Here is a 6,504-nt window from a genome sequence, read left to right as displayed (position 1 = left end):
CATTCCTAACTAATTTATAACTTCCAACAACATATGTATGACAATCCATTCACACCCAACCAAAAAATCTTATCAAATAATCACCTTTCAATCTCTACCATAATAATGTATTTATATTGGGAATTTATGGATTCCAATCACCACACCAAAAGTTCAAATACTTAATTCATACTTATATTCCCATAATATAGCCATATATGTAAGTCTAAGGGTCTAGGATTTATCTTTTGGAAGAAATCTTGCAAACCCTCCTTTGAGTTCTTGAAGGAATTTCTTAATTTTCTATGTGTTTCATGAGTAGATTCCATCAATAATAGTGTAGGAATGATGGAATTTTACACCAAGTTAATGGACATTACTTACCTTGAAGATGAGAGGGGTTGGAGGTCGTGAGAGAGAGGAGGAAGACCCTAAGAGTCGTCCAAAAGAAATGGGAGAAAAGGAATCCTGAAATTGTGTTTATAAGCCCAGATTTCGGATGCTGCCTCGGATGCTTCGCATCCCCACTTCACTCCTCTCAGGAGCTCGGATGCTGACCCGAATGCTTTGGTAGGACTTCACTGCCAGCTCCTCTTTTTGGATGCTGCCTCGAATGCTTCGCATCCGCGCAGTCCTCCGCCAGCCTTTGGTAATTTGGTCATAACCTCTTGTAGGAAAGTCCAAATGATGAACGGTTTGAAGAGTTAGAAACTAAACTCAAAGACCTTTCATTTTATAGGCTATGCATAATCTAAAACCTTATATATCTATAGATATTCTCGTCCAAAGTGTGGTCTTGTGCGTACTCATTTGGAATTTTAGTCTATCATGTAATTTTCCAACTTGGCTTAGACTTATACGCTTATTAACATATCCAATTGATATCCATTATATCATGAATCCTCAATTGCATACAAAATAGAATAATTAGCCTACCTTGGCACCACGAAATCATAAATTACTTAGCAAAATTTTCTGGGGCTTTACATTCTCCCCCGCTTAGGATCATTCGTCCTCGAATGATAATTGGAGTCAAGCCGCAAATACTTAGTATAACTTATGTCTTTTCTTACATATATTTAACTCCCAAACTTTGACTAACTCCCAAATATTTCAGAGGATCGGTCAGGTGGCATACAAGCTCGAGCTGCCACCCGAGATGTCATTGGTACATTCGGTCTTCCATGTGTCTATGTTGAAGAAGGTAGTGGGAGATCCGTCCACTATTGTGCCAGTTGAGTCTATTGAGGTTAATGAAGAATTATCGTACGAAGAAATTCCAGTTGCTATCCTTTATAGGAAAGTCCGAAAGTTAAGAAATAAAGAAATTGTGTCCGTGAAAGTGTTATAGCAAAACCAGCAAATTGAGGAAGCCACTTGGGAAGCTGAGGAAGAAATGAAAAGGAAGTACCCCCGTTTGTTTGAATAGCAATGAAGTAGTTATATGAAGTTGTATCACATGGTTAGCTGATGATAATAGTGTTTCTTTTCTAGAAATGCATTGCTTATGTGGCCACGGTTGGCATCATTTTATATTATGTTGCATCTTTGGATTATGTATATGTTGATAGGATGTGTTTCTGGGATTCTCTGACAGGTGGATAAGCCCAGTTACAAGGGAAACTCTGCCGAAATTTCTGATATATTTGGGAGTTAGTCAAAGTTTGGGAGTTAAAGATATGTGAGAAAAGAGATAAGTTATACTAAGTATTTGCGGCTTGACTCCAATTATCATTCGTGGACGAATGATCCTAGGGCAGAACGTATAGCCCCAGAAAATTTTGCTAAGTAAGTTAAGATTTCGTGGTGCCAAGGTAGGCTAATTATTTTATTTTGAGTGCAAATGAGGATTCATGATATATCAGATATCAATTGGATATGTTAATAAGCGTATAAGTCTAAGCCAAGTTGGAAAATTACATGATAGACTAAAATTCCAAATGAGTACGCACAAGACCACACTTTGGACGAGAATATCTACAGATATGTAAGGTTTTATATGATGCACAACCTATCAAATCAAAGGCCTTTGAGTCTAGTTTCTAACGCTTCAAACCGTTCATCATTTGGACTTTCCTACAAGAAGTTATGACCAAATTACCAAAGGCTGGCGGAGGACTGCGCGAATGTAGAGCATCCGAGGCAGCATCCAAAAAGAGGAGCTGGCAGTGAAGTGCTGCCAAAGCATCCGGGTTAGCATCCAATCTCCTGAGAGGAGTAAAGTGGGGATGCGAAGCATCCGAGGCAACATCCGAAATCTTGGATTATAAACACAATTTCGGGATTCATTTTCTCCCATTTCTTTTGGACAACTCTTAGGGTCTTCCTCCACTCTCTCAAGACCTCCAACCCCTCTCATCTTCAAGGTAAGTAATCTCCATTAACTTTGTGTACAATTCCATCATTCCTACACTAGTATTGATGAAATCTACTCATGAAACACATAGATAGTCAAGAAATTCCTTCAAGAACTCAAAGGAGGGTTTGCAAGATTTCTTCCAAAAGGTAAATCCTACACCCTTAGACTTACATATATGGTTATATTATGGGAATATGAGTATGAATTAAGTATTTGAACTCTTGGTGTGGTGATTGGAAGCCATAAGTTCCCAATATAAATATATAATTATGGTAGAGATTGAAAGGTGATTATTTGATAAGATTTGTTGGTTGGGTGTGAATGGATGGTCATACATATGTTGTTGGAAGTTACAAATTGGTTAGGAATGATGGTGGAATAAATTATTGGTTAATGGTGATAGTTGGATGAACCAATACTATAGTTATGAGGTGTAAAGATCTATACCTACAAGGCGTTTGATAATATGCCTAAATGGCATAAGTTATAGAATTTATTACTAATATTGGCCCTATTGAATGTTGTATTGTAGATTGAAGTTGCTTAAGTGTATTGGATCATTGTAGTATCATTAAGGGGAAAATCTCAAGTATGTGTGGCTAAAACTCCGTCTTTTAGAAATCGAGCTTCATCGATGTTTATGTGAGTATGGTAAGAATAAAGTTGAATTGTTGCATCGATTGTTATTTTATATGAATTGGTGTTGTAACCTTATATGCGTGAAAGAAGTGTCTCAACATGATCAACGTGCTATCTTGATAACTTGAAAGGGGCAAAAGATATGAATTATGTATTGAACTGCTTAGACCATAAATTGAGATTGAAGTTGCATATAATGTGCCATCTATGTGAAGTCTTATCTATGCTCACAATATAAATTGCTCTTATGTGCACCTACTGTCCTAAATGGAAAATCTAACATTGAAATTGGGAATGATGTGAAATGATCCTTGACTTTGATTTCCATAAATGACTTCAATAATAAAGTGCCCTAAAGGCTTTGTACACAATTTATGCCCATAAGCGGCTATTCGAAAAAATATTTTGCCTTATAAGTTCCATTGCTAATAAACTTGAGGTGTATGATTTTTGAAATATTGTATATGCCCATGATTCATGATTCCTCTCATGTGTACTTGACATCTTGGGTTGAATGGCTTGATGTTGAAATTGATATTGATGTGAAATGTGGAGGAAAAGAGTTTGAACTATAAAATGTGGCCTAGTGCCAAGTATGATGTGGAAATTGTGGCCCCAAGTGTCGGTAAACTAATACATGTGTAACCAATGATTGGAGTGAGAGGAATAATTGAAAATGGTAACGTCTCGGGGAGGCGGCTTAGCCGATCGGGCCGTGATCGGATGCCATGATATATACATATGGTGGTAATGTATTAATGATTGAAACTGGAAAGTGTGAATGAAATAATGGTAACATCTCCATGAGACGGCTTATCCGTGATCGGACTCCGCTCAAAGAAGCAGTGGCAAAGTGAATAATGATGCAACAGTGTGGGATGCTCCAATCTAAAAATTCAGAAACTATGTGAAAATCATGTGAACCTCCTTATATTGTTGACATGGTGCTTATTTGAAACTTTGTTGTCTTTATGATTTCCTCTTTATTCTTTTATGAAAGTTCTTTCTAACTAGATGGTGTTTAGTTATACATACTAGTGCTATTCGATGGCACTAACGTCCCTTTTACCAGGGCCGCTATGTCTTTAAATGGATGTAGGTGTTTCTATAGCAGGCAGTGTTGTTCGCAGCTAGTGTCGCATCATTCTTTCAGCTGACTTGGTGAGCCCCACTTCGTTTCGGGGTCCTGTTTCATCTGTTTATCATGTACATTATATTTGAGGTATAGCCGGAGCCTTGTTGCCGGCATTTCCATATAAATCTTCAGTTTTACTTAGAGGCTCCGTAGACAGGTTGTGGGTGGTGTTTGGCATCGGGAATTAAATTGGAAATATTGGTATTTGGAAAATATGTCTTCCTTCATATCTATAAAAATTGTCATATTTTGGATATTATGGTTGAAACAGCTAATGGAACCAAAGTGAAAGTTGTTAATGAAATATTTTCAGAGTTTGAATAAAGGAGTATATCTCCTCTTTATTCAAGGATGACTTTGGGTACAATGAAATCTAACAGGCTTGCTCAGTCGGGTTTACTCGGTTGAGCATCGCGACTCACGCCCCAAAACCGAGGAGCGCAACCGGCTCTCAATCGAGTAAACCCGACTGAGCAAGCCTGTTAGATTTTATTCTACCCAAAGTCCCTGTTAGATTTCATTCTACCCAAAGGCATCCTTGGCATGACATTTAGGCATTTAGCACATAGATCATGTTCTCCACACATCCTCCATCTACAAAGACTAACACATTAAACACATGAAAAAGTACCTACCACATACATTTTCACAACAATAATCATGTTTCGAACTTGCAACATTTACACGGGCACCATGGAAGCTCAAATTCTAAGAGACGGGGTTTTAGCCATACATACCTGAAATTTGCCTCTTAATGATACTACAATGATCTAATACACTTAAGCAACTTTAATCTACAATAATATATTCAATAGGGCCAATATTAGTAATAAATTCCATAACTTATGTCATTTAGGCATATTATCAAACACTTTGTAGGTATAGATCTTTACATCTCATAACCATAGTATTAGTTCATCCAACTATCACTATTAACCAACAATTTATTCCACCATCATTACTAACCAATTTATAACTTCCAATAATATATGTATGACCATCCATTCACACCCAACCAACAAATCTTATCAAATAATCACCTTTCAATCTCTACCATAATTATGTATTTATATTTTGAACTTATGGCTTCTAATCACCACACCAAGAGTTCAAATACTTAATTCATACTCATATTCCCATAATATAACCATATATGTAAGTCTAAGGGTGTAGGATTTATCTTTTGGAAGAAATCTTGCAAACCCTCCTTTGAGTTCTTGAAGGAATTTCTTGACTATCTATGTGTTTCATGAGTAGATTTCATCAATAATAGTGTAGGAATGATAGAATTTTACACCAAGTTAATGGAGATTACTTACCTTGAATATGAGAGGGGTTGGAGGTCGTCAGAGAGAGGAGGAAGACCCTAAGAGTCGTCTAAAAGAAATGGGCGAAAATGAATCCCGAAATTATGTTTATAAGCCAAGATTTCGGATGCTGCCTCGGATGCTTCGCATCCCCACTTCACTCCTCTCAGGAGCTCGGATGCTGACCCGGACGCTTTGGCAGCACTACACTGCCAGCTCCTCTTTTTGGATGCTGCCTCGGATGCTTTGCATCTGCGCAGTCCTCCGCCAGACTTTGGTAATTTTGTCATAACTTCTTGTAGGAAAGTCCAAATGATGAACGGTTTGAAGCATTAGAAACTAGACTCAAAGTCATTTCATTTGATATGCTGTGCATCATCTAAAACCTTATATATCTGTAGATATTCTCATCTAAAGTGTGGTCTTGTGCGTACTCATTTGATATTTTAGTCTATCATGTAATTTTTCAACTTGGCTTAGACTTATACGCTTATTAACATATCCAATTGATATCCGTTATATCATGAATCCTCATTTGCACACAAAATAAAATAATTAGCCTACCTTGGCACCACGAAATCATAAATTACTTAGCAAAATTTTCTGGGGCTTTACGTTCTCCCCCGCTTAGGATCATTTGTCCTCGAATGATAATTGGAGTCAAGCCGCAAATACTTAGTATAACTTATCTCTTTTCTCACATATCTTTAACTCCCAAACTTTGACTAACTCCCAAATATTTCAGAAATTTCGGCAGAGTTTCCCTTGTAACAAGGGCTATCCACCTATCAGAGAATCCCAGAAACACGTCCTATCAATATACACATAATCCAAATATGGAACATAATATAAAATGATGTCAATTGTGGCCCCCATAAGCAATGCATTTCTAGAAAAGAAACACTATTATCATCAACTAACCATGTGATACATAATTCAGAGAAGGTAAGCTTTCAACATCTTCATAGGACATCAATACTTAATTACATAGCTATATAAACAAGTAAGGGTACTTCTTCTTCATTTCTTCCTCGGTTTCCCAAGTGGCTTCCTCACTTTGCTGGTTTCGCCATAACCCTTTCACG

The sequence above is a fragment of the Nicotiana sylvestris genome, chromosome 12 (assembly GCF_000393655.2).
Source record: "Nicotiana sylvestris chromosome 12, ASM39365v2, whole genome shotgun sequence".
NCBI classification, from domain to species: Eukaryota; Viridiplantae; Streptophyta; class Magnoliopsida; order Solanales; family Solanaceae; genus Nicotiana; species Nicotiana sylvestris.
The sequence above is the reverse complement of the archived record's forward strand: the minus strand, read 5'-3'. Positions refer to the sequence as shown.